This window comes from Stomoxys calcitrans, chromosome 2 (assembly GCF_963082655.1).
Source record: "Stomoxys calcitrans chromosome 2, idStoCalc2.1, whole genome shotgun sequence".
In the NCBI taxonomy this organism is placed as follows: domain Eukaryota; kingdom Metazoa; phylum Arthropoda; class Insecta; order Diptera; family Muscidae; genus Stomoxys; species Stomoxys calcitrans.
In genome coordinates, this window is record NC_081553.1 from 17,455,898 (window position 1) to 17,468,282 (window position 12,385).

The 12,385-nt window shown below is 37.3% G+C and overlaps 1 protein-coding gene across 3 annotated transcripts in view; it reads right to left on the bottom strand.

The window, feature by feature from the left end:
- The window catches only part of LOC106081866 (acyl-CoA Delta-9 desaturase), a 55,898-nt gene that overhangs the window by 18,709 nt on the left and 24,804 nt on the right, over nt 1-12,385 (bottom strand). Inside the window, exon 1 of one of the 3 annotated variants that reach the window (XM_013244110.2) lies at nt 11,251-11,366. The exons of 1 other annotated variant lie outside the window; for it this stretch is intronic. The gene's annotated coding sequence lies outside the window, so the exon portion shown is untranslated. Of the gene's footprint in view, nt 1-11,057; nt 11,100-11,250; nt 11,367-12,385 lie in introns of those variants that run through there. One more of the 3 variants, XM_059362828.1, reaches the window with a different exon arrangement.

Here is a 12,385-nt window from a genome sequence, read left to right on the forward strand (position 1 = left end):
CTTCGGATTTGACTTCTTGAACCCCTGGAAGCCGCAATTTTTGTCCGATTTGGCTAAAATTTACATATAGTGTTCCGTTACGGCTTCTAACAACTGTGCTAAGTACGGTTCAGATCGGTATATAACCTGATATAGCTCAAATATGAACAGATTTTCGGATTTGACTTCTTGAGCCCTTACAATCTGCAATTTTTGGCTGTTGGCTGAAATGGAGCAAGTATTGCTTTGTTGTGACTTTCAACAACTGTGCAAAGTACGGTCCGAACCGGTATATAACCTGATATAGCTTTCATATAAACCGATCTACCGATTTGACTTCTTGAACCCTTACAAGCCGCAATTTTTGTCCTATTTGGCTGAAATTTTTCATTTTTTCTGTTATGACTTCCAACAACTGCGTCAAGTGTGGTCCACATTGTTCCATAACCAGATATAGCTCCCATATAAACCGATGTCTCGATTTGGCTTATTAAACCCTTACAAGCCGCAATTTTTCTCCTATTTGGCTGAAATATGGTCCAAATCAATTTATAACCTGATATTGCTCCCGTGTAAACCGGTCTCTCAATTATCCTTGTTCGGTTCCTAGAAGCTTTAATTTTTTCTGGTTCAACAGAAGTTTTATATGTAGAAAATTATGCCCTTCAACTAAATTTATTTTGTATAAATTTTTAGCAGGAAGGCCACGGTAGCGCAGAGGTTAGCATGTCCGCTTATGATGCTGAACGCACGGGTTCGAATCCTGGCGGAAACATCAGAAAAATTTTCAGCGGTGGTTATCCCCTGGTTATGTTGGCGACATTTGTGAGGTACTTTGCCATATAAAAACTTCTCCCCAAAGAGGTGTCTCTCTGCGGCACGCCGTTCGGACTCGGCTATAAAAAGGAGGCCGCTTATCATTGAGCCTAAAATTGAATCGGACAACACTCATTGATATGTGAGAAGTTTGCCCGAGTTCCTTAATGGAATGTTCATGGGCAAATTTGCATTTGCAAATTTTTAGCAGAATTCATGGTGGTGGTTTCCCAAGATTCGGTCCGGCCAAACTTAGCACGCTTTTACTTGTTATTTTTTCATCTCATGTAATGGTATGGGCAGCTGTGGTCGCCGATACATTCAATTAGTGTTTTTATTCATTTGAAGAAGCAATTAAGTGTCGTTCTTCACATATCCCAACCTCCTTGCCGGAAAGCAATCAACAATTTCGTGTTTAACCATAACCGGGAAATGGCGATATGCCACATACACTTCAGGTTTGTAGAAATACATGGTACAATTAAGAGAGGTAGGGTCATTAGCAGAACAACAAAAATCTACCCTCAACGAAACTACCTTGAGTGGCAAATGCCGTAAAATGAAATGTCAAAGTGGTTCTAGAAATAAACTTTATTTTACAAGTTATCTTCTACAGATGTGTTTTATATTTATATTATCATCGCAAGAACACTGTTTTGTTGCATATGTGTGGAATATCGGATCAAACATGTTTTTAAGATTTTAGAAATATATCACAGCTGTGATATCGAGCCTTTGACATTTAGAAGTACTGCAAAATTAAAACAGAAATAAAAAAATTGTATTCAACTGCTCACCTGACTTCACCTTATTAGTGCATCCTGGTGGAAATATGGTTACGATTTATCACCATCTAATCACTTCACGAGTAATGTGGTAAATGCCGTGACGCTTTATCATGGTTTTATGAAAACTGTTCAGCAATAAGAAGAAATGTCTTTTACATGAAAGAAACTACTCCCCTTATAGTCAAAGCTGTTCGCATTATCTAACATATGCAAATGTTAACTATCTGTACGATTTATCAATGAATGAACGCAAATATCAAAAAACGCTAAGCGAATATAACATCGTATAAAATATCAATAAATTTTAAATTAATTAATAAATATAATATATAGTTTAAAAATTTAATTGCAACAAATATCTTAAACTCAATGATATACTGAATTTTACAAAGTTAACATTCAAACTAGTTTAAGAGGGTTTATTGAACTAATTTCCCTTACAGAATTTCATTTGGGATCGGAACTCTTTAGAAATTTCTTCAATATATATGTATTCGCAACTAATTATTTGTTCAAAATTTACATGTTAACATGATAGGGAACTATTTGAATACGGTTATCTATTTATAAAGTTTTAAAATTTACATATGTTTTAGGCATTTCAAATTAGGTTCATCTTAAAAAGTGAATTAATTAATCCAAGGCATTATTTGTTTAGTTAATGGATTTTGCTTACTTATTTACAAGAAGCCAGTGTTTCAAGAAGATTCTACAATGCGCAGAATATTGTAGAATATCGTTAACAGATAGATTTATCGTCGGTTATATTTGAATATCTTTGGAATGGGTTGCTGTAATAATATTTCTGGTTTGTTCTGGTTCTGGTATCATAGTATGTTTTAATATTTATAAGTTTAATTAATTTATTTTATATATAAAATTTCTCATTTAAAAATATAATGTTTACATATAATATTCACTACTAACATAAGACGCAAATTTTCAACCCAAATGCTGGCGGCATTTGTGAAATCTTTAGGGGATTCATATATTGGAAAGCACTGATTAATATTACGCAAATATACATGGGAATAAAGGATTTTGAATTAAAAATTCAAATCCAAATCTAATGGATTCAAATGCAAATTTTGTGGATTCAAATCAAACACTTCTGCCATTTATAATCGATTTTTAATTCCAAATATTTAAGCATCGTATTTGTAACTACCACGAAAACGTTAATTTATGGTGTGATATAATCCGTCTCACTTAGTCCATTGCTTGATACCAAAATAACATTCCATTAAGGAACTGGGGGTAAATTTCACATATATCAATGAGTTCTGTCCAATTCAAATTTAAATATCAATGATAAACGTTCTCCTTTTTGTACCTGAGCCTGAACGGCATGTCACTTGGCACCACCTCTTTGTAGGGAAGTTGTACATGGCTTCTATGTCATGTAAACATGGCATGCTACCACTCAAAGGGAATAACCAAATCTGAAAATTTTCACGGTGTTCTTGCCGGAGTTATTTAATACCATGTAATATGTACATTGAAAATTTTTATACCCATCACTGAAGGATGGGGGTATATTCATTTTGTCATTCCGCTTGCAACAGATCGAAATATCCATTTCCGACCCTATAAAGTATATAAATTCTTGATCAGCGTAAAAATCTAAGACCATCTAGCCATGTCCGCCCGTCTGTCCCTCCGTCTGTCTGTTGAAATCGCGCTAATTATTTTTTTTGGGCCATATTGAACTATATCTTGATATAGCCCCCATATAGACCGATCCGCCGATTTAGGGTCTTAGGCCCATAAAAACTACATTTATTATCCGATTATTGCCATATAGACCGATCTCTCGATTTAAGGTTTTGGGCCCATAAAAGGCGCATTTATTATCCGATTTCGCCAAAATTTGGGGCAGTGAGTTGCGTTAGGTTCTTCGACATCTTTCTGCAATTTAGCCCAGATCGGTTCAGATTTTGTATATATATTCTTGATCAGCGTAAAAATCTAAGACGATCTAGCCATGTCCGCCCGTCCATCTGTCTGTTGAAATCGCACTAAGTATTTTTTTGTCTATAAGCAGATTACGTTCGAAGATGGGCTATATCGGACTATATCTTAATATAGCCCCCATATAGACCGATCCGCCGATTTAGGGTCTTAGGCCCATAAAAACTACATTTATTATCCGATTATTTCCATATAGACTGATCTCTCGATTTAAGGTTTTGGGCCCATAAAAGGCGCATTTATTATCCGATTTCGCCAAAATTTGGGGCAGTGAGTTGCGTTAGGTTCTTCGACATCTTTCTGCAATTTAGCCCAGATCGGTTCAGATTTTGTATATATATTCTTGATCAGCGTAAAAATCTAAGACGATCTAGCCATGTCCGCCCGTCCATCTGTCTGTTGAAATCGCACTAAGTATTTTTTTGTCTATAAGCAGATTACGTTCGAAGATGGGCTATATCGGACTATATCTTAATATAGCCCCCATATAGACCGATCCGCCGATTTAGGGTCTTAGGCCCATAAAAACTACATTTATTATCCGATTATTTCCATATAGACTGATCTCTCGATTTAAGGTTTTGGGCCCATAAAAGGCGCATTTATTATCCGATTTCGCCAAAATTTGGGGCAGTGAGTTGCGTTAGGTTCTTCGACAACTTTCTGCAATTTAGCCCAGAACGGTTCAGATTTTAATACAGCCATATACACCGATCTTTCCACTTAAGGTTTTTATTGTCCGATGTCGCCGAAACTTGGGATAGTGAGTTGTATTTAGCCCCTCGACATCTTTCTGCAATAAGGCACAGATCAGTCTAGATTTGGATATAGCTGCCATAAAGGCCGATCTCTCGATTTAGGGTCTTGGGCCCATTAAAGGCACATTTAAATCCGATTTCGCTGAAATTTGACACAGTGATTTATGATAGGCTTTTCGACATCCGTGTCGTATATGGTTCATATCGGTCTATATTTGGATAAGGCTACCAAAAAGATCAATATTTTGTTCTGCAAAATTGAACAATGACATGTACTTATTAGACCACTCAATATCCATGTCGAATTTGGTCCAAATCGGACCATATTTCGATAAAGCTGCTATGGGGGCATAAATTATGAATTTTTTACCGGATTATGACTAAAGCTGGTTTACATATATACCCGAGGTGGTGAGTATCCAAAGGGGAACTTAACGCCTTTTTACTTGTTAACTTTCAGTTATCTCGTTGAGAAATTTGTGACATCAATGCTTTCTCCAGAGATTATATGTTAGTCCATACAAATATCTCACAATGGCCGAATTATATCTTTGCAGCAGCATAAGCAGTGCAAACTCGATGTGTTCTCGCCACTTCTTCGGACCTCAACAGGAATAGCACAAAATTAATGGAATATGTGGATAATGTCGTGCTGCTGGTCCAAGCCATACTTCTGTAGACGATAAGTGGGATCACCGAAAGGACACTGAAAAGACTGTCATGGTGGGCTACGAGAAGTGAGTTAAATATGAACCCAAGAAAGACGCAGTTTGTACTTTCCACCCGGAGGTAAAATATCATTTTACAGCTATCATAGGAATACCAGGGGCTAGTTCATCATTCTAAATTGTCCAGTAATAGGAAGAAAGACAACAAGTAAAAGCGTGCTAAGTTCGGCCGGGCCGAATCTTATATACCCTCCACCATGGATCGCATTTGTCGAGTTCTTTTCCGGGCATCTCTTCTTTGGGAAAAAAGGATATAAGAAAAGATTTCCTCTGCTATTAGAGCGATATCAAGATATGGTCCGGTTTGGACCACAATTGAATTATATGTAGGAGGCCTGTGTAAAACGTCAGCCAATTCGAATAAGAATTGCGCCCTTTGGGGGCTCAAGAAGTAAAATAGAGAGATCGATTTATATGGAAGCTGTATCGGGCTATTGACCGATTCAGACCATAATAAACACGTATGTTGATGGTCATGAGAGAATCCGTCGTACAAAATTTCAGGCAAATCGGATACTAATTGCGACCTCTAGAGGCTCAAGAAGTCAAGATCCCAGATCGGTTTATATGACAGCTATATTAGGTTATGAACCGATTTGAACCATACTTGCCAAAGTTGTTGGATATCATAACAAAACACGTCGTGCCAAAATTCATTCAAATCGGATAAGAATTGCGCCCTCTAGAGGTTCAAGAAGTTAAGACCCAAGATCGGTTTATATGACAGCTATATCAGGTTATAGACCGATTTGAACCATTCTTGGCATAGTTGTTGGATATCATGACAAAACACGTCGTGCGAAATTTCATTCCAATCGGATAAGAATTGCGCACTCTAGAGGCTCTAGAAGTCAAGACCCAAGATCGGTTTATATGGCAGCTATATCAGGTTATGGACCGATTTGAACCATACTTGGCACAGTTGTTGGATATCGTAACAAAACACGTCGTGCAAAATTTCATTCCAATCGGATAAGAATTGCACACTCTAGAGGCTCAAGAAGTCAAGACCCAAGATCGGTTTATATGGCAGCTATATCAGGTTAAGGACCGATTTGAACCATACTTGGCACAGTTGTTGGATATAATAACAAAACACGTTGTGCAAAATTTCATTCCAATCAGTTAAGAATTGCGCACTCTAGAGGCTCAAGAAGTCAAGACCCCGGATCTGTTTATATGACAGCTATATCAGGTTATTGACCGATTTGAACCATACTTGGCACAGTTGTTGAATATCATAACAAAATACGTCGTGCAAAATTTCATCCCAATCGGATAAGAATTGCGCTCTTTAGAGGCTCAAAAAGTCAAGACCCAAGATCGGTTTATATGGCAGCTATATCAAAACATGGACCGATATGGCTCATTTACAATACCAACCGACCTACACTAATAAGAAGTATTTGTGCAAAATTTCAAGCGGCTAGCTTTACTCCTTCGGAAGTTAGCGTGCTTTCGACAGACAGACGGACGGACATGGCTAGATCGACATAAAATTTCACGACGATCAAGAATATATATACTTTATGGGGTCTCAGACGAATATTTCGAGTAGTTACAATCAGAATGACGAAATTAGTATACCCCCCATCTTATGGTGGAGGGTATAAAAAGCAGTTTTCGCCTTCTTTCCATACAGGGGGACGTCGGTCAGAAGAGGGGAGTTTACCAAATTTTGTTATTCATTATTCAGGATGCACACGGCTATTAGGATACCATGGATATTGGCCTGCATAGGAATCAAGGAAATGTTGAGGTCCCCACCGCAGGTAGATTTGGAAGCGATGGTGAATATGCAGACTATTGAGGTTTATAATCGGAACTATGCGACCAAGGCTGCTATCAGACTTTCTGAAAAAAAAAAACGGATGCAGACACAGTTCCATTCTGGCTCATATATATTCGGAGGGAAGGCAGAGAAATGTCTGCATCGAGACCGATTCGAGATAGGATCTACAGAATTTTCTATCCAGAAAGAGACGTTTGGGAGGCGAATTCTGTCTTTAAGGACAATGAGACGTCGGTCTACACTGATGCCTCCAAGATGCAGACGGGGACTGGAGTCTACTACAATAAACTTGGTATCGGTATGTCTGTCCTCTAGACAGTGATTTGATCATTAACGTCAACTAAAATCTTGGAGGGAATTTACCACCCTCGGAACTCGGGATTTTCGAATAGGCCTCGGATTCAAAGACAGTTGGATCGATATGGGTGCCACTGTGTTCAGAATCGCTGAATAAGCTCCGGACCTATGGCATAGAGGTCGCTTGGGTTTCGTGACACAATGATATTTCGGGAAATGAGAAAGCGATAGAATTTGTCAGAAAGTCTCTTGATATAACTTTTGGTATATTGTTTTCTTGAGTATCTAAAGGAAGTTGAACTGTATAAAACATGAATTTGGGCAATGAATTCATACTTGAACGTGATTGCGTCTAAAAATACAAAATCAGATAGAATTGCATTGAATGGCTACAGACAGTATTTCAGATACAAAAACTAGCAAAAGCGTGTTAAGTTCGGCCGATAATGGATAATGGAAAAGAATTGCTATGCTATTGGAGCTATATCAGGTGATCTTAATATAGCTTTGGACCATTTCGAGCCGTTCCTGGTATGGATGTTGGAGACCATGGTAGAAATCTTTGTGCACAATGTCATCTTAAAGTCAAATCGGCATATCAGGTTATGGACCGATTCTTACCAAATTTGGCACATATGTTGAAGGTCAAAGGAGAAGTCGTTGTGCAAAATTTCACCCAAATCGTCCTCTAGAGACACAAGAAGTATGATCGGAAGACCGGGATCATATAGGAGCTATATCAGGTTATGGACCGATTCTTACCGTATTTGGCTCATATGTTGAAGTCAAAGGAGAAGTCGTTGTGCAAAATTTCACCCAAATCGCCCTCTAGAGACACAAGAAATATAATCCGGAGATCGGGATTATATGGAAGCTCTATCAGGTTTTGGACCTATTAGTACCATACTTGGCGCTTCTGTCGATTATCATAGAAAACAACATAGTACAAAATTTCAGACAAATCGGATAAGAATTGAGCTCTCTAGAGACTCAAAAAGTATAAACGGGAGATCAGTTTATATGGAAGTTATATCAAAACATAGACCGATTTGGCCCATTAACAAACCCATCCGACCTACACTAATAGGAAGTATTTCTGCAAAATTTAAATTTTAAACAAACGGACGGACATGGCTGGATCGACTTAAATGTCATATTGCTTATTTACGTACCCATGAGCTTCGTCACTCAATGGAAGAAGCGCGCGATGAACTTTCTTAACAGAGTACGCATTTTGATAATAAAATAAATAATTTGCAAGCGTTGTTCATTTGTAGCCGATTCATGGTTAAATTATAGGCCAAACTGAAGACGTTTGACACTGAAACAAATTCTCTCGAAATTTGGCAGGAAGGATTTTCTTATGACCCTTAATATTACTGGTGAATTTCATAGAGATCGGTTCAAATTTAGATATAGCTGTCATATATGTATATCGTTCGATTTTCACTTTCATAGCCAATGCAAGCGCATTTATTGACCATTCTTACCAACATTTTCCACAACGCTTTCTTCGATGACTACTACAATATCTATAGGGTTTGGTCGAAATCGGTTCAGATTTAGATATAGATCGCATACATTTGTTCGTCAGATTTTGGGTAATTTACAATAATATTGTCATTTGCCAACCATAGTTATTACAGTTTGAACATATTTGCTCGCAATTTAATACGGATTGTTTAATAAGCCATTTGAAAACATCCGCCGAAGTCCATCAAATTGTTAAGGAAAGGCAAAAGTCGAGCGGTACCGACTGTATAATACCCTTCACCTACCCTATAAGTACAATGTGGGAGCTATATCCAATTATGAACACTTTTTGATGGACCTCGGCGAGCAAAAATATGTTCAAACTGTAATAACTACGGTTGACAAATTACAACATTATTGCAAATTACCTAAAATCTGTAGTACATATATATGGGAGCTAAAATTAATACTGAACAGATTTCCATGAAATTCACCAGTAATGACGAGAGTCATTAGAAAATTCGCTATATCCAAATCTGAACCGATTTTTTCCAATTTCAATAGGCTTCGTCTCTAGACCGAAAAAATTGCGAACTTTAGTTTGTACACAAATTAACATGAAAAGGCGGACAGACGGACATAGCTAAATCGAATCAGAAAGAGATTCTGAGTCGATCGGTATACTTATCAATGGGTCTATCTCTCTTCCTTTTGGGTGTTACAAACTAATTCACAAAGTTATAATACCCTGTACCACAGTAATGGTGTAGGGTATAACAAGTAAAAACGTAATAAGTTCGGCCGGACCGAATCTTATATACCCTCCACCATAGGTCTCATTTGTCGATTTCTTCTTAGGCAAAAAAAGGATATAAGAAAAGATTTGCTCTGCTATAAGGGCGATATCAAGATATGGTCCGGTTCGGACCACAATTAAATTATATGTTGGAGACCTGTGAAAAATGTCAGCCATTTCGAATAAGGATTGCGCTTTTTATGGGCTCAAGAAGTAAAATAGAGTGAAAGACATTAGATAGATACCCCCATCCTATGGTGGAGGGTATAAAAATGTAAATTCAAAACAGAAGATCCCTTTTTATACCCTCCACCATAGGATGGGGGTATACTAATTTCGTCATTCCGTTTGTAACTACTCGAAATATTCGTCTGAGACCCCACAAAGTATATATTGGCTTGCCCAAAAAGTAATTGCGGATTTTTTAAAAGAAAGTAAATGCATTTTTTATAGTACATAGAATGAACTTTAATCAAATATACTTTTTTTACACTTTTTTTCAAAAGCAAGCTAAAAGTAACAGCTGATAACTGACAGAAGAAAGAATGCAATTACAGAGTCACAAGCTGTGAAAAAATTTGTCAACGCCGACTATATGAAAAATCCGCAACTACTTTTTGGGCAACCCAATATATTCTTGATCGTCGTGTCATTTTATGTCTATCTAGCCATGTCCGTCTGTCCGTCCGTCCGTCTGTCTGTCGAAAGCACGCTAACTTTCAAAGGAGTAAAGCTAGACGCTTGAAATTTTATACTAATACTTCTTATTAGTGTAGGTCGGTTGGGATTGTAAATGGGCCATATCGGTCCATGTTTTGATATAGCTGCCATATAAACCGATCTTGGGTCTTGAATTCTTGAGCCTCTAGAAGGCGCAATTCTTATTCGATTGGAATGAAATATTTCACGACGTGTTTTTTATGATATTCATGTTTTGATATAGCTGCCATATAAACCGATCTTGGGTCTTGAATTCTTGAGCCTCTAGAAGGCGTTTTTTTATGATATCCAACAACTGTGCTAAGTATGTTTCAAATCGGTCTATAACCGGATATAGCAGCCATATAAACTGATCTTGGGTCTTGACTTCTTGAGCCTCTAGAGGGCGCAATTCATACCCGATTGGAATAAGATTTTGCACCACGTATTGGGCTATGACTTCCAACAACTATGACTAATTTATATAGATTTTATGGCTATAAAAATGTATTACTTGTTCTTGAAAGCCAATTTTGCAAAGATTAAATTTTGTATAAATTGAAACATAATAATTAATAAGTTGTAGGCATTGTCTTTTAGTGGCATCACAAAATACCACAACGGTGTCAATTGATACCTTTTCCAATTCCTCTTTCTTGTTGTCAAACTTACCCCAAAAATAGTTGCAAAAAACAAAACAAACTAACTCAATTTAGCTTGAAATTTATATTAAAATACCACTAATCCAATTTGTGATCTTTTAATAAAATTTCAAACGTTTTTTCAAGTTTCCTCACTATTTCCCAAGGAACTCTTGAGGAACACGGCATAGACCGCAAAATAAGTGTAGGTTTCCAAAAGTTTTTGGTGTTTATTTCACATATAGTTTAAGTAATCACAAGGTTGATTTTACTATGACACTGGGAGGATTGGCAATGCGTTTGTCTTTGATAAACTCACTCAATTAACAAATGTTTAAACACACAAAACACCAAGCAATGCAATCGTTAAGTTTTTTTTAATTAAGAAAACGGTCCATTGTTTATTTACACCTGAAGTGTGTCTCTTTAACTTCAGTTTTTTTTTCTCCAAAACCATGAAGGTGATCTTAACAAATCCCTAGGTTAAAAACAAAACAGGCAGGGCAACTTACGAAACACAAAACTTTTTTCTTTTCTTTTATTTTATTTTAAACAAAAATTCACTGAACTGCACAATCCGACAACAATTCAAAAGTCAAACACAAGAGACACTCGACTAATGCCGCCAACTTATAGCGGTAGACTGACTGATATATTTGCCAAACAGCGTTCGTCTACTATTCCATCTTCGCATTGAAAAGATGTGGCTTGGGTGATACCTTTTTTTGTGCACGCGCATGGTTTTTGGACTTGGGCATGGGCATAGGCATTATTAACATAACGCCAACGAAAAACTCGATTATGGGCTTCATTAGCATAGCCGTGGATATCTGGTCTAGACAGAAATGTAGTCGTAACGCAGCCGCAGTGAGATGACCAAAAAAGAAAATTCGTTAAGCATTATTCTTCTGGGAAATTATCATCATCAGCTTAAGTGAAGTCTTTATCACATTACCTTCGAAATGTGTCATGATGTCACACAGCACTCAGTAGCCAGTAGAAAATTTAATTGTCCATGGATTATCTTCACTTTTTTTGGTGTCGCAGTTCCCATAGCAAAGAAACGGCCCTTCTTTGGCACTTTCGCTCACGAGCAGGTGTTAAATCATTTCCCATCGTTTTGGTAAAAAGCATTGCATTGTCACACTGATGGCAGTAGATAAACATAATAATTTAATTATTATTTTAATTAATAGTTGTTATTTTTTAATTGTCAATAATAATTACTTGTTTAAGCTCTTGGTTAATTTAATAAATATATTTAAGTGTCATGAAAGTTCAAACTTAAAACATTTAACAATGAGGCAGAAGTTTATAAAGTCCCTTAAGGTTTATAAGGGAGAAAGTGGTACAAGGCACGCCACAGGGGGGCATTTTTACGCCACTCCTATGGGTGACCACCATAAATGACCTATTACGGATGCTGACTGAGGAGGGATTTGAACCCTTCTGCTAGGCAGACGATGTTATGATACTTCTAGGGGGAAAGAATCCGAACGAGCTATGCAGAAGGGCCGAAAGATCTTGCACACGGCATATGACTGGGCTAACCCTAGAGGTCTCAATGTTAATCAGAGAAGACCGAAATATGCCTGTTCACGAGGAAGACGAGGGTGGGCCCATTTAACGTACCACGTTTCTTCAATA